Source organism: Lissotriton vulgaris, chromosome 1_1 (genome assembly GCF_964263255.1).
Source record: "Lissotriton vulgaris chromosome 1_1, aLisVul1.2, whole genome shotgun sequence".
Lineage (NCBI taxonomy): Eukaryota > Metazoa > Chordata > Amphibia > Caudata > Salamandridae > Lissotriton > Lissotriton vulgaris.
The window spans coordinates 476,415,708-476,433,533 of NC_141685.1; the positions used below are offsets into that span (position 1 = coordinate 476,415,708).

At 43.1% G+C, this 17,826-nt stretch overlaps 1 protein-coding gene across 1 annotated transcript in view; it reads right to left on the reverse strand.

Moving 5' to 3' along the window:
* Positions 1 to 17,826, reverse strand: part of RPE65 (retinoid isomerohydrolase RPE65) — a 171,167-nt gene that overhangs the window by 60,547 nt on the left and 92,794 nt on the right. The window lies entirely within an intron of this gene.

A 17,826-nucleotide genomic window follows, 5' to 3' on the forward strand; every position in this document is an offset into this window, starting at 1 on the left:
AATAATTACCACGGGGCAAAACCCAAGGAAAACAATTTCGCATTAGCACACAAAGGAGAGATACAGGGCGGCTTAATGTCAACAGGGAAAGGATGTAGCCTTACGGCTAGAGCGGTTGAACTCGAAGCTGGGGAACCGGTTCGAGTCTCGGCAACGACGCTCAAAAGCCTGTAATCCTGGGCAAATCACTTAATCTCCCCGTGTCTATCAAAAATGACTGTGTCCTTGTGTAATGAAACTGGTGCTCATGACATGATCGCTCTTATACCCGATATCTTCGGGTCTAAGTGAGTCCGGAGGGTTGCCCTCCCTGTACTTTGCAGGGGCCCCCCTCAAGTTTTGTTACACCACTGTGTCAGCTCTGAAACAACTGGCATTTCAGGTATTCGGCGTTCATGTACAACTGAGTGCAACAGTCGTCATAACATTGGGTGTTTTCAATGGTGGTGCGTGCTACTGTCCCACTCGAGCAACACCTGCAGATCACGTGGCGTGCCAAGCTAGAGGGGGGGCTAAAGTATTCCCAAGTTGGGAAAGGTGTCCTTCCAAGAGACATCGTAGCACTTTTAAGCAAAGGCACATTAAATAAATGATAGATATGCTGCAACACCCGACAAAGGATTTTCGCTCAAATCCCTATATGATTTCGATTGAAATAAAAATAAAATGACTGCAAAAAAAATGTCAATCTCGGTAGACATATCTGGAAACGTTCAAGGCACATACTATCTTTGTTAGAAAATGACAACTTCAACAGACTAGAACTAAACAAGGGTGAAAACTCTCCCAGAGTATAGGAGCATGCGCCTCAGGTGTGAAAACCCAAAAGAAGTGAAGGGAGATGAAACGAGGGAGAGGAAGAGCACGATCCAAGTAAGTGCTGCTCGGATGCCGGTAGAGGAAAATCAATACTTTAAGAGTGCCCTCAGTGCTGTTTGAATAATGTGTGCTGTTGTCTCTCCTACAGAGCTGCATACATCTGGGGGCGGTGGTGTGCTGCTGCTCACTGTACCTCTGAACAATAATAATGGTGCAGTCGGGGACAACAATCTGTTTGAAACACTGTACTTAATACATTTCAATGAACATATCCCTTGAGAGGATATAAAAAGACAAACACAGCAATATACAGTTCAGAAGGTCAATATTTAGTAGAAACCTTTGTAAAGAATGAATCAACAAATGATACGTTGCTGTTCAAAATACGGGGACATAAAAATTCTATGTACATTTAGTGAATGGTCGTGACTGGTGACAAAGTGCTGTACAGTGATAAAACGCAAGACATGTATTCATACACATAAACAAAACAAAACAATACAATAGGTAAGGGATGTCCACTGAAAAATACAATAGTCACAACTTGATGTAGTATTTCCTTGTTTATGTTGCAACTTTGTGTAGAGGGATCTACGTAAAGAACGTCAACGTTTCGACCCTATATCTTAGTGCAGATTCATGTGCATCAATGTCGGGTCTTCATCAGGACTCAAGGGAGGGGTAGGACAGCCTGAATCAACACAATAGGAAGCATATGTGCTTTCTTCGGTAGTTCCTTATGGGTGGGAGAATGTCAGCCGACAAACTCTGAACGTATTCATTGACTAGTAGAATCTAGTATGCTTGTTAATTGATCTTCTGCACCAGCCGGTGGAAGAATCTGTGAAGGTGCCGCTGGAGCGATCACTTGAAATAAGGGCAGCAAGACGTCCGCATCTGTCTCAGCGCGGCTAAAAATGGCCAAGAACGTCGACGTTCTTTACGTAGATCTGTCTACACAAAGTTGCAACATAAACAAGGAAATGCTACATCAAGTTGTGACTATTGTATTCTCAAGTGGACATCCCTTACCTATTGTATTGTTTTGTTTATGCATATGAATACAAGTCTTGCGTTTTATCACTGTACAGCACTTTGTCACCAGTCACGACCTTTCACTAAATGTACATACAGTTTTTATGTCCCCGTATTTTGGACAGCAACGTATCATTTGTTGATTAGTTCTTTACAAAGGTTTCTACTAAATATTGACCTTCTGAACTATATATTGCTGTGTGTGTCTTTTTATATCCTCTCAAGGGATATGTTGATTGAAATGTATTAAGAACAGTGTTTCAAATAGATTGATGTCCCCGACAAAACCACTATTATTGTTCATACTTTCACACTCAGGTTCTGAGGGTTACTGAGTTACCCCATTACTACTAATGGCTCACTGTACCTCAGCACGGGTCCTGGCATTGTCATTTGGTTTTGGGCATTGCAAACATTGATCCTTCTTTATTTGTTTCTTATGCCCTGGCCCTGTCAATGTTTGTGGTCCTTGAAGTGAAGATGGGGGCATCGGGAGAATAAGGCAACACCACCTTCTTTCCTCCTCCTTCAGTTAGTCGCTTGTCTCCCCACATTGCTACCCTGCGTATTACTCTGTGCTCCTTCTGATGCACCCAGCCCAGCTGGCACCTCTTCACTTGACTTTTACTCTTGGCTATTGGCCAAACAGTTAATACAAGGAGCGTCACATATTAGATCTAAGGGGTGGATACTTTGCTCAGTGTCATGCATGCACATGAATGCAGGCAGTAAAGCAGTATTCTGACTAGTCTGCGTGCTGCACCTATAAACACCCTGCCCTAATGATCAATTACTAGACCCCAGGAAACAGTCCGAATTGAGCCCCCTCATGCCAAGCCCTGGCTTGAGATGCAGACAGCATGCCAGGGCCTGCCAGAGGGGTTGGTCTGGTTCAGCAGTCTAGTAACTTCAAGTAACAGGCAGCAATAGCAGACATTGATGGTTCGCAACACGAGCAAAAGCAGGGTTGCTCACTTAAATTAGAGAGCTGTGAAGGCTATTCCTGTCTCCTGCAAGGAAATTCCAAATTTCTTATTTGGTTTCTCTCCCAGCTGCCCAGTTAGGTTCACTCGTTCTACTGTCAGCTTTGACTCCTTTCCACCTGCTGACTCTGCCAAGCTCCACCCAAATTTCATCTAGTTCAGCACAAAAGGAAGAGTCATTCACCTCGATCCTGGCACAATGCTATACTTTTTACTTCCACTATCTATAAGTAGTGCTTATGGTGACTAAAACTATGAGATAGAGCCCTCTTGTTAATGGAGTCCTGGATTTAGGAGTTTGGGTTGAGGAGCACTGGGACTGCTGTAAAATGGCAGTGTTGGACTTGGCTCGTTTTGAAGGGGCATCCCCAAACCTTTACCCTTCAGCCTCCTGTTTTCTGAACCCATTTGTATAGGCTTTTGGGACTCTATGCACGTTACCTGGCCTTTTAGGGCTTTGCACACTTTACCACTGCTCACCAGTGCTCAAGTGCTTGTGCTCTCTCCTTTGAACGTGGCAAAATTGGCATATACCCAACTGGCACATTTAATTTACTTGTAAGTCCCTAGTAAAGTGGGCCTTCAAACTAAATGCTACTAGTGTACCAACTGTACCTAGTGTGCCACCCACCTAAGTAGCCCTTGAAAATGTCTCAGGCCTGTCATGACAGCCTGCGCATGCAGTTTTAAACTCTCATTCAGCCTGGCAAAATAAACCGTTTGCCAGGCCTAAACCTTCCTTTTTAATACATAGAAGGCACCCATAGGGTAGTCTATAAACAGTTGCGAGTACAGGGAGCAGTCTGTTTAAAAGGTGGATATGTACTTTTAAGTTTGACATGTCCTGGTAAATTTGTTATGTACCCTCTTAAATTCATTTTTCACTCCTTCAACGCCTACCTCTCCCATTGGATAACATTGAGTGACCTGATTATATTTAATAAGAGATAATGTTGCGTGTTTATCTAGGTTCCTGATCGATACTGTGACCTTATGCCCCTATTCGGCTATAAATCCATTTGTTCCCTATATTGGCATAACCGTTCAAGTGCGATTTTCTGAAAAGTCATCTCTGGCCTCACACGAACAGAGCCACATTCCAGCATAGTTCCCTCTGCCACTTCCTTTGCGACCAATTAGTGCAATGACAGAGCAGTAGTCACTATCTGATATTCCTAGATAACACTCCGAGTTCTTCAACAAGATAAAAACTCAGCAAACCTGGAAATCCCCGCTTGCTATGTTTTGATTAGTAATAGAACTCTAATGAGCAACTGATAACTATCACTTCCTAGTGACATCTTTAATAGACGTCTTATGTCCAGCAAACTTGCGTCAAACCCGGCACCTGTCAGGTATAAATATTACCAACGTTGCCTTAAGCAATGCCTGTTGTACGAGCTACTGAAGCCAGCTGCCTGCACGACCCCGTGTTGGTAAATCTAGCACTCTGTCGCTGCAGCCTGCTATCCTGTGGTGGTGAAGCTGCTGATACCATTATCGCCGCTAAAGCGCGACCTATGGTGCAGTACGCTTAAGGAGCTGAACAGCCGTCCCTCTGCGAAGACATCCAGCAGATTCCAGCTGCCCGCGGACGCTGTCCCCCCTCCTTCCTCGACGCGCTGAAGAGAAGCCGCTGCCTTTCTCGTGCAGAGAAATCCAGCCACGGCGTTTCCGGTTTACCCTCGCGGGTGACTGGGATATCGAGAGAGACCCCTGAAGGAGATACCAATCCTCCATCATTCTATTCAGAGGTATGGTGTTGACTAAACCCTTAGACGAGAATTCTTGAAACAAACCTTGGAAAAACCAACTTAACTTAAAGCTACTTACTTACTCCCCTTTTCACGTGTTAGGCTTAGGTCAGGCACACTGGGGTAGGCTTAGTTGGAAGCACCAGTTGAGTATGTTAGCCTAATGTATATATGACTGTATATATGTTTTATTACTTTTAAACCATTGTATGGCTAAGAAACCATATCAATGCTTTTACAGTTCTATCTCGCAATCCTTATCTTACTGTACGTACTTTTTATAATAACAATTATTGCAATTGTGGCAATACATTTCTCTTGTACGAGAAGAAAGACTGTTCAATAAATGTTAACCCTTTATTGACAAACGCCCGTCTCTCTATTCTCTACATCTCGTGAAAGTAAACTGCACTAGACTGACTGAGTGAAATACATGTCTATTGTTTCACACGACCCTAGAGATTGACTCTTGATCTGAGGAGCAAAGTTGTCATGTTGCACGGTTGTTGGAAAACTGAATCCCTTCTTGTCTGTGCCAAGGAAGCTGATCACTTCCTATGCAGAGAAGAAAGTTTCCAGTGACCTCTGAGCTAGTTGGTAACACAACCCAATTAAGTTTAGCATAGTCAGTGGAGGCCTGGAATATCCGCAGTTCCACGTCGATACTACTGTTTATGTTATTCCAATGCGCAGGGCCTAGTGGGAAACTAGGAACTACACTACATGGCGCCCAACGTTTGGTATGGCGATAAACTAACGCAAGACTTGTAGAGTAACTCAGTCGTGCATATTTCACACCCCTTTCTCCCGTAAATACTCCAATAGACGTCTGGAGTGGGTGAAAGGTTAAAATCCGCCCGACCTTAGTAGGAAGAGATTCCTATGTAAAGCTCTGGTTTATTCAACGTTGAAGGATACAGTGTTCCAAAATATTGTGCATCTAATCTTTGTCTCCTTGGAGACCTACTCTGCAAACCTCGCATTTTTTACAATGCCAGGAGAAAACGGAACCACTGGGGCCGCAGTAGATGCGACTCAGCAAGGTCCCGAATACACAGATCCGGATGCTATAATCATCCCGGCACATTTAAGAAAATCTATAATGTTAAAACTTATAGATAACGGACTGACACTTCAAGGTGGTACAGTAATTTTCGTGATAGAGGCTCACGAGTATCGGCAGACAGAGGTATTCTATTCATGGATAAACTTTCCAGCGGTAAACGCTATAACAAAAGAGTTTCACTATTACAAAATAGAGAAACCTCCGGAAGAGTACGCTCCTTTCGAGGAGATTGAAATTCCACTTAAATTTCAAGAGCACCTGCTCTGGTTTAATGGCGCCCTAAAACATAATGATCACATAACTAGGCTCGGTCCACTAGGTAGACCTGGAGCCACGTGGCCGGTTCTAGCCAGCTACACACCACATCCTGACATTGTAAAAATGTCTAAGGAAGAGCTGTTAGTACAGCTAAACACATTAATAAAAATACATAGCCAATTAGTCCAATATGTAATGCGGACTGCAACAGTCCAGCCAGCTGTTAATACACCACAGCTGACCCCTCATCAGGGGAACACAAATAAAATTACACCACAGAACATACAGTCATGTCTTGGTAAAACACCCGTAAAACGGGAACAAATTCCTTTCTGGTTAGCCCAGAAAATCACTCAAATAGAGGCAGTATTTCCTGATACTACCCCTATTGAGAAACACAGAATCTTGACCATCTGCCTTCCTATGGGAATCGCACCACACGTGGAGGACTGTGACACTTGGGGTACAGTCTTTGCTTCCATTTACACAAAAACACACGGTGTTCCGTCTATGGCGGTAATACCAGAAGTGCTAAAACAGATTCAAAATGAATTCGGTCCAGAGCCCGCTTTAAATCTAGGTATGAAATTACTGAAAGACTTCAAGCAGGTCACGGCTATATTATTAGCCAACATTAGAGGAGAAGCAGCATCTGTGGCGATCCGCCAGAAGTTGAAGGAAACAGATATAAAAGATCCTGTTGAGCTTGCAAAAATCATAGAAAAATGCTATGAAGAATTAGGTAGAGACAGCTTGGGTGGAAAACCAGTTAAGCCCCAACTGCTCGAAAATCCTGAAAAATTATTTATTAAAAATAATTTAAATACTCCTAAAAAGAGCTGGGATGGAAATAAACAATCCACTCCCAAGGAAAAAGTTTTCCAGTCCAGAGGAAGGTCTCCTCGACGGAGGGAAAGAACTCCGACTCGAGAACGCCAGTCTCCCCAGAGGGAGCCCTCTGAGAAAAGATATAACCTTAGAAATAGGGATAATCTGAAAAAACCTGATAGATATCAAAGTATTGATACACGTCCCTCTCGATCTCTTCCACAGAATTCGGAAAGAAGAGGACGGTCAGACCCAGGAGAGCACACCAAGTCCAAAGACAAGGAACATGCTCAAAATAAGAAATCTCAATTTCAGAAAAAGAAGGTAGCCAGTATTAGAGTAATCAACCATGCCGAGAATACTGAGGACACAGTTGAAAAACGGGGAGTGGGCATTGACAATGTTGGACAGTGCAGCAGAAATCAGTATAGCGCGCAAGATCTTGATGAGTCATCTGGAGACAGTGGGCACGAATGAATACATTCAGGTTGAAACTGCCGACGCCAGACTTAGCGAGCCCCATAAAATATACGAAATAACATTGCGTATAGAGGGTGATAAGACTAGGAAAATTAAGGGTCTATTTTGGGATAAGCTCTCAAAAGGCTATGATATTCTGTTAGCTGAAAAAGATTGGCCCCCAGAGTTTGTCAGGGAGTGCCCTTGTGGCGAAGAAGTGATTATGCCTGCCTTCTCGAATCACATTCCGATTCACAAAAAATATACATATGCAAGGAAATGGGCAGTAGCCCAGGCACCTGCATTATAAAAAAATCATGTAGGATGGGATGAGGATTCACCTCCTCACAAAATCCAATTTAAAAGTGAACCAACTGCCCAACGGCAGTATCCCATAAAGCAAGAAGCTAAAAAACAAGTCAGGGAGATCTTAGATCAACTTGAGTACCAGGGGGTGATTGAAACATGCACCTCTCAAATGAACAATCCTTTGTTTCCTGTCTCCAAGCCAGACAATTCATATCGTCTAGTTTTGGACTACAGACACCTTAATACATGTTGCAAAACTTTTGCAGTACAAAACTCGCATAGTGCAGCCCTAATGAATAACATAGTTAGGAAAACATATAAAACGACATTAGACATTTCTAATGGCTTCTTTTGTCAAAACATTGCACCAGAAAGCAGATATTTGACCGCTTTCTCTGCATTTGGGTCGCAGAAAAATTCTGTCGACTCCCACAGGGGTTCAAGAACAGCCCAGGACTATTCTCAGCTAGGGTAACAGAGTTACTACAAATCTATGATGATGAAGCATTATCTTACGTAGATGATATTTATCTCACAGACGACGACTTGGATACTCACTTGAAAAGAGTGAACACCATTATACTTGGGTTCGCAGCAGAGGGTTACAAATTCAACTTTAAAAAGTCTCGAATTGCCCATCTGACGGTACTATTTTTAGGGTACGAATTATCAAGTGAAGGGAAAAGCCTAGCGGACAACTTCTTAGAGAAGTGCGCTGTACTCCAAGCTCCAAAAACGCTGAAGAATTTACAATCCATTCTAGGTTTTCTGAATTTCGGAAGAACTTACATACTAAATTACGCAGAGAGGGTTAAACCTCTCTACGAACTAATTAAACCTGATTTTAAACAAATCAATTGGACTCAAAAACACACAGAAATTTTGAGATCACTGCAAACAGACATGTTAGCAAAAACTAAATTAGATACACGTGACAACACGATCGATCTTGTAATCCGAGTCATCCCAGGAAGATGCGGATTCACGTACCTAACCTCTAATGAGGGAGAAAAGGTACAAAGGTACCTATTTCAATTAAATCTCACTTGTACACACAAGCAGAAAAAACATTCAGTCCCACAGAAAGAACTGTGAACGCAGTGCAAATCGCATTGGCAAATGAACGAGAACTAGCACACGGCAAACGGTTTAATATCCTTACAGCGGAATCCGCCTTCGAGGCGCTATTCAGCCCAGTAAATCTGCCTACAGTGTCACTGGATCCGAAATGGATACAGTGCATAGATTCTCTAGGAGCGGAAGATGTGAAATTCTATTTCACCCCGCAATTTGAAGAACTGAAGGATTTAGAATATGAAGAAGAATATCCTCTGCCAATCGAAATTCTGCCTCTCCCACAATACGCCTGTATAATCTATACAGATAGCTTTGTACAGCATTTCAACGTAGAGAGAAAATCCTACGATGCAGCATGTGCGATTATTAAAGGTCGTTGGCTGTGCGGTAAATTCAGACCGAAAGTAACAAAAACTGAATCTGTAAGAAACTGTTCGGTTCAAAGAACTGAAATCAGATCTTTAAAGATGGCGCTCGAAAATGCAGAACGTGAATTCCCGACACTTATAGTGTGCGATTCTCATTTTTGCGTCAATTCTTACAACAATAAACTGCAGAGTTGGATCGAAAACGACTACAAAGATGACACAGGTGCCACAATAAAGCATAAATTGCTCTGGAACGAGGTAGCTCTTTTACACAAAGAACTACAAAAGACTCACGTGATTCACGCACAGAGTCTTCGACGTGATGGCGTTCACGTTGCAGGGAATTCATTGGCTAATACAGCCACAGCGGAAGCAACTAACCCGGCTTCCGTAGCCACAAAAAAGCGTACAGATAAATACATAGACGGGGAAACCATGCTGGCAGTAAAAACGACCGTAAAAGGCGACTGTGCAGCACTACCCGTAAACTATCCACTCAATTATGCATACATAATCGATGCAAACTCCGTTCCTTTTGCTCGAATCCCTGGAGTGGGGGACAGAGTAATTCCAAACATGAACAGGAGAATATTTTTAATAGCAGACGCACACATGGGTTTGGGTCTAAGGCACAGAGAGATCAAGGAATCACTGACCGAATTACAATCAGTATTCTGGTGGCCGGGAATGAGTGTAGAACACCAAATATATGCAAACAACTGTGAAAACTGTAATAGGGATCGCAGTAGCGAACCTTGCTACCGGCTACCAGTCAGAAAGAGCGTAACGCTGCCTACACCCCATCCTGCGTCCTATTAACAGTTAAGACGAAAAGCACTTAAAAAATGAGGCCTCCAGCGCTCGGCTGACGCTAGAACGGTTATAAAAGATTTGCGAGTCTTTATCGGCACATACGCAATTACCACGTTCCATTCTGACCAGGGTCCTGCTTTCAGCTCTCGAGCCTATAAGGAGGCCATGGCCAGCATGGGAATTGGGTTGCGGTATTCTTGTCCGTCGCACCCCGAAGGGAATAGTGTGGTAGAAAGAAAAAACCGTGACATAAAGCAATCTATAACAGCGAAGGTATTAGGTTCAGGCGCTGGGTGGGTCAAACATTTAATAAGTGTCCAGACTAGTCTTAACAACATGCCAAGAAATTCTCTAAAAGGTTTCAGCCCATACGAACTATTGTTCGGAATTAGAATGCGAGTTCAGGACCTCGATAGTCAGATGTCAGTGGTACAAGAAGAAACAACGCACTTTGATGTAAAGGATCGTTTGGCTGTTTTACAGGAACTGAATGAAACAAGAAAATCATTAAGCAACATAAAGTTAAAGCAACAGCCAAGTACCACTGACGAGGCACCACCCGCAACAGCCCCAGCAAGGCCTGTCTGGATTCCAAAGATTGGGGATCTAGTCAGAGAAAAGATCGCGGTTAAGAAGGAATTTGGGCCTTCTTACAGAAAAGCAGTACCTGTCTTAGCAGTCACCGGAACAAGATCAGTTGTGCTACCGCCCCTTGCTGGTAAAAAGGAGAACAGAGTTGTGTCTATCGATCTGGTAAAACCACAAGCATGTGGCCTATAATCAACAGTAGGCCCAGTGGACTCCCAAGAAACAACAGAATACCCAAACTTGCAACAATCCAAGAGGTTCAAACTGAAAGACTAATCACATTCGATCAGCCTGCAGTGCACAATGAAGGACTATGCAATAATGCCATGGAACTCGTGCCTCTTGAAAAACATATTGAAACAGTTCGTCAAGAAACAACACCAGTCTACAATGATGTGGCATCAGAAAGTGCTACCGAGAGACAGATTGAAAGAACAATCCCATCAATTGACAGAACTGCCTCTGGTTATTTCATCAACTTCGACAACTTCTCTGAAGATTTAAATGACCCCGAAGTGATGCCAGAAACAAAAAAGTCTTTTAAAGAAAAAGCAACGGAACTCTTTCATCAACTGAAGGAAATCTACCTAATTTCCCCTTGGCTAGAGTTCTGGTTCGGTCTAGGTGTATTTTTCCTCCTGCTTTGGCTCATCATGGTACTGTGTTTGGGAAAATTCATTGAAGGAAAATATATTACAATGGACACAGCAAGTCAGAACATCAACCTAGTCCTGAAACCACACGGATCATCCCACGTGAAGAAAAGAGAACTGTCAACAGTAAATGTCACAGCAATTCCAATACCTGGTGGGGTAGTATGGGAGAAAACAGACTATGAGATCTATGGTCTGGTCGAAATCCTGAAGTATCCTCATCAACTAAAGGTTTCCTTAAGTGACTTTGTGACACCTAGTACATTCTCTGATGATTGGGACTTTAACAGTATTAATGACATGATGTCTGATTTAGTAATGTCAGCTAGATTCACAGATCATGATTATTTACAAGGTTCATCTAGTTATGAGCAGTTATTCTGTTACACCCACTATGGGGATCATTACTTGCATAAATCTGCACAGCCTAGAAATGTTTTTATGTATAATCTATGGGAACATTGTTCTACACCACCTAAAAGCAGTTCTAAAGCATTTTTTGAGAAATTCAAATACTTCTCAGGGTTTAACACCAGTGATGCAGAAACGTTTTATTATAAACTGTTAGATAAAACAGGCATGAAAACAATGCTGACAAATTCTAAATTGATATATTCAGAAGCATTTTATGACAAAATGATGACATTTGGTTTTGATTATTGGAAAAATAATATTGAAAGGAAAACAATTTGGGGTACAAAAGATTGGCAGGTGCAAGGCATAGAAGCACTATTTAGAACCTGCATGATACCAGAACAAATGTTGTTTTTAAATGACACAATACACCAAACATCTTGTCTTGGCCTAGCTAAGAACAAAGACCTTAAAACACCGTCTATTCCGAAGCCAATACCTGAGAATACAACCACAGATATTGAGTTAGACGTGTCAAAAATTTTACATTTCAACAGAACACATCCTGATTGGAAAAAGTGGTTAATCTGGCCTACAGACACAAATAGCTGTCAAGATAGGTTCCTGAATAAAACACAGGGGTTAAAAATGACCAGATTAGACCCTAGATACTCCCAGAGACAACATCCAGGGATTATAACAACATACAGTGTAGGGAAACTCTGCCTAGAATGGCTAACTTCGTCCACACTGGCTGAAATTAAGCAACACTTGTCTTTATTAAAAGATGGTGCTGATTTGCGCGATTTCATTCTTGGACCACGCAAACAGCGTCAAAAGCGTTTCATAGCGACCAGTATCTATGCTGCTTACAACGAGGCTTGGAAAGTAAAGCAAATTGAAACTGCTGAAAAAATACGAGAAATTGATCGTATTAATTTGGAGAAATCACTTTCTGTAGTAGACAATGGGTTAACGACTCTGTCTTCCAGAATATATTCGTTGGACAATATTGTATCCTCTGCCTTTGATGTGATAGACAGAGATTTGCTAATGTTACAACATGGCCAGTCTCAATTACGCTCTATTATAGAATTAGGCTGGACGCTGCAAAATCTTCGTTCAGGCTATGTGCCTTGGCGTTTAATCAATACAACGTCATTATTTTCCAGTTTTAACCTTACTGATAAACAGATCAGTTTGGCACAGAAAGGAGCAGACTATACAATCCTGAGCATCGAAAAACTCGAGAGATTACCATTGACAATGTCAGAGAGCCCTGTCATTGAATGGATAATACACGGAATTATCACAATTCCGATAACAACTTTCCGATTTAAAAAGTGCCTTGAGTACATACCTGCTGGCCAATATGAACAATTGGGTAAAGGATATGTAAAATCTATATGGAAATTACCATACACTCATTCTTGCTATAGTGACAGTGACAAAAATGTATTTCTTAGTGGTGAAAATTGTAAACATTCACTAAGCGGTATACTTTTGTGTCAGGGTATTAATTTACACGGAGCATGTGATGGAAATTCAAACAACCTTTCATGCCACCAGCTAGTCACACCTGCAACTCAGATAGAGCCCTTCTTTATGCAACTTTCGAACTGGAGTTACATTCTTAGAACGGATCACAGATGTTGTGGCCTCACGCCAGGGAAAAGTTATCTAATAGAAGTCACGTCCATGGTCAAATGTTGTATGCAAGCATTGTTTCCGAGTGGGCCTCCAGACATAGTGACTCCCATCTGGCCTCGTCTGAATCTCTATTCTATACGAATTGATACATTAAGCAAAATGAAATCTGTACTCTTACAGACAACAGTGCCTATAACGTCATCTAAAGAGACGTATGATCTTCTAGTTGCAAGGACAGCTACTGAAATTCATGACCTTTTATCAACAAATTGCCCCGTGCATTTCGTAGAAATGTTCAGCCAACTCCTTAACATGTCAAGTGCAACAAGCATCCCAGGCATATTTAAGACAGTCTTTACGGGACTGCTAACACCCTTCCAGGCAATTTTGGGAATCTTTCCTAATTTTGTGCACTCCATTTTTGGCGGCATACCATTATTTTTGGGACTCGTCGCAGGGATTCTATTTTTGACCCTCCTGCTACGTTATGGCAAGCCTCGGCTCAGACATAGCTCCCATGGGAATGGAAGAGACAATCCTAGCAATGCGCTACCGGGACAGGATAACTAACGTCCTTGGATTGGCCAGGCTGAGAGATCTAAACATGACCTGGTTCCTTTCATTCAGACCGATATGGCAAAATTGCATTTTACCTGTGCTACGGTGTATGCTTTGCGGCGATGAATGCGTGTTGGACATCTGTCTTTCACTTCCATCAGCAGTACCAATGGACGTCGATACTTTGCTCAGTCCAATAACGGCTCACGCATTGTGTTGTCCCCAGTGGCTACCAATCCTGATGACGGCATTCGTGGAGACTCCTGTACTACAGCCAAGTGGTAACAGTGGAGCGAGTGACAAAAGCAACATCATCCAGGTACAACGTTCTGTGAGCATTGCTGGTCCTGCCTTCGATGACAGCAATCATTCTCACACCTGCCAAGTTTCAGCGCTATCTAATTTGGTTGAACTATCACCTGAATTTGTAGACCAATTCTTTGAGAGCCTGTCTGATACGATGTTCTCACCCGTACAGAAACAATAACTTTTTGAGAAGCTTTCCGACACACAGCGTTCCCATGAACTCTGAATTCGGCCTTCAGTTTTGATCAACAAAAACTGCCAAGAGCTTTGGTAATCTATTTTCTTTGAATTGGACAATTTTTTTAATATTGACCCTTTTTTTGGCACGAACAATTCTTTGCTTAACGTAAAAACTATTCTTAGAGAACAGAAGCTTCACACTTCTATTTCTAAACACATCTAGAGACATAACAACATTACACCAGCCTCTAGCACACATGTTATTACAATGCATTTTTATGTGATGATTTATCTCGCCTTTTCTTCTGTCAGAGATACTTCATGTGTAATTCCTTTTGCATAATCGTTCATTGATTTCATATGCAATAATTTTTTGAATGATTACTATGCTTTAAAAAACGTACAGTACCTAAATTCATGTATTACAAGTACGCCTATTTCGAATGCATTTATGTATTTTGGGGTGGGCAATGTTACACATGCATCTAATTGCTTTAGTTTTAGTAATTTTGATGGACATTAACCCGTGGAGTGGGTGTTGCGTGTTTATCTAGGTTCCTGATCGATACTGTGACCTTATGCCCCTATTCGGCTATAAATCCATTTGTTCCCTATATTGGCATAACCGTTCAAGTGCGATTTTCTGAAAAGTCATCTCTGGCCTCACACGAACAGAGCCACATTCCAGCATAGTTCCCTCTGCCACTTCCTTTGCGACCAATTAGTGCAATGACAGAGCAGTAGTCACTATCTCATATATTCCTAGATAACACTCCGAGTTCTTCAACAAGATAAAAACTCAGCAAACCTGGAAATCCCCGCTTGCTATGTTTTGATTAGTAATAGAACTCTAATGAGCAACTGATAACTATCACTTCCTAGTGACATCTTTAATTGACGTCTTATGTCCAGCAAACTTGCGTCAAACCCGGCACCTGTCAGGTATAAATATTACCAACGTTGCCTTAAGCAATGCCTGTTGTACGAGCTACTGAAGCCAGCTGCCTGCACGACCCCGTGTTGGTAAATCTAGCACTCTGTCGCTGCAGCCTGCTATCCTGTGGTGGTGAAGCTGCTGATACCATTATCGCCGCTAAAGCGCGACCTATGGTGCAGTACGCTTAAGGAGCTGAACAGCCGTCCCTCTGCGAAGACATCCAGCAGATTCCAGCTGCCCGCGGACGCTGTCCCCCCTCCTTCCTCGACGCGCTGAAGAGAAGCCGCTGCCTTTCTCGTGCAGAGAAATCCAGCCACGGCGTTTCCGGTTTACCCTCGCGGGTGACTGGGATATCGAGAGAGACCCCTGAAGGAGATACCAATCCTCCATCATTCTATTCAGAGGTATGGTGTTGACTAAACCCTTAGACGAGAATTCTTGAAACAAACCTTGGCAAAACCAACTTAACTTAAAGCTACTTACTTACTCCCCTTTTCACGTGTTAGGCTTAGGTCAGGCACACTGGGGTAGGCTTAGTTGGAAGCACCAGTTGAGTATGTTAGCCTAATGTATATATGACTGTATATATGTTTTATTACTTTTAAACCATTGTATGGCTAAGAAACCATATCAATGCTTTTACAGTTCTATCTCGCAATCCTTATCTTACTGTACGTACTTTTTATAATAACAATTATTGCAATTGTGGCAATACATTTCTCTTGTACGAGAAGAAAGACTGTTCAATAAATGTTAACCCTTTATTGACAAACGCCCGTCTCTCTATTCTCTACATCTCGTGAAAGTAAACTGCACTAGACTGACTGAGTGAAATACATGTCTATTGTTTCACACGACCCTAGAGATTGACTCTTGATCTGAGGAGCAAAGTTGTCATGTTGCACGGTTGTTGGAAAACTGAATCCCTTCTTGTCTGTGCCAAGGAAGCTGATCACTTCCTATGCAGAGAAGAAAGTTTCCAGTGACCTCTGAGCTAGTTGGTAACACAACCCAATTAAGTTTAGCATAGTCAGTGGAGGCCTGGAATATCCGCAGTTCCACGTCGATACTACTGTTTATGTTATTCCAATGCGCAGGGCCTAGTGGGAAACTAGGAACTACACTACAATAACTTTCACGTGGAAGCAGGTAGGAAGGTCTAGTTTGGTGTCTAAAGAATTGCAACGTAAAACCCTAATTAATAGTAAAGTTGGTTTAAAATCACAATTTAGAAAATGCCACTTTTAGAAAGTTGGCAGTTTATTGTACCAACCATTTGATGCCAATAGCCTGTATCCTGGGTCACATGACTAGGTGTAGCTGGTATTTGTGTATTGCTTCCAGGCAGTGAGACAAAGAAGTAATAGGTGTTGGCAGGATGGGTCATCTCTTACTTGATGGGGAAGGAGCTGTCACCTACCACACTTGCATATCACAAAGACTCTGCATTAGCACACTCACAAGTATTACACAACAGTCTATTCTGCTTCCAGTCAAGTTGGTGTCAGGCAGGCAGAACATTCCACGCACCTGTGGAGTGGATCCGTCTAGAAGTTTCTCCTACTTCAAAGCTGGCACTGGACCCTCAGACCCAGCTCACTGGGACACTCCTGGACCTGTGGATACTACAGAAGAAGAATGCCCTGCTTGCTGGGAAGGATGACTGGGCCTGCTTCCTTTGTCCCTGGCAGAAGTGTCTCAAAGGATCAGCTGACTGACCTCCTGTTCTGAACTACACAACATAAGCCCCAGACACCTCCCTGCATCTGCCCAGCTCATCTGCTGCCTGGACCGGCAACTGGACCTGCCTGAGCCTTGCTTGCCTTTGCTCGAGTGACTTTCTGATCCGCAAGAGATGCCCCTCAGCTCTTGGACCCTTGGTGTGGTATCAGTTGAGTTCGCTCTCCAAGAAAAGGAGAAATCCTAATGTTTCGAGCTCTTCACAAATGGGCCAGTTCGTGCCAAGATCTTGCCACCTACTGCCAAAGAGAAGCGCTATTAAACCCGACTCTTCGCACAACAGCAACATCCCCAAGTAACAACTGGCAACGTGAAATCTGCACTCCGTGCTACAGCATCAGCAGCTTATGTAAATGTAAATGTGTTTGTATTTATATAGAGCCTTCTACCCAGAGGTCTCGTAGCGCTGTAGTCATACCGCTGTGGAACCCTTCCTAGCTTTCCTGTGAGATGTCCACTCCTGGGCACCCCCAAGGTGAAGCCAGGCATCCAAGTGCTGCTGGGGCCGTTGTGGAGATTGGGCAATAGCTTGCTTAGAGTCACAGAGTGGGACCCATGATTAGACTAGGCACCGAGGCGAGAATGATCAGGTCCGGGGAGATTGAGTCCAAGAGCCGGGAATTGAACCCTGGTCCCGGGCCAGACCTCTGCATCAGGGTCTGCCGCTCTAACCATTCAGCCACGCTTCTCCATGATGACCACTACCACGAATCTCCAGCAACGAGTGTCAGCAATACCTAACACGATCTTTGTGCTACAGTGGCAACCATCCATGACGCCTTGCCTGCTCTTTGCGCTACAGCGCTGACCATCCACGACCCTCTTCCTGCTCACTGCGGGATCCTCCATTGCAAATGGAACTTTTTGCACCAGACACTGGAAGGTAACTTTTTCGGGAGGGACTAACCTGATCCCTGTATCAGGCCCCAACCCATCATGGCAGGCCTGCACTTGTGACTTTCACCCGGTCTCGCGCGATTAGGTAACCATGATTGTCGCTCGGTACTTTTAGGCACTATACTGTCCTCACATCTTTGAATTTGCCCATCTCTGGTCCTACTGATTGGATTAGAGCTGTTTTGGTCCAAATA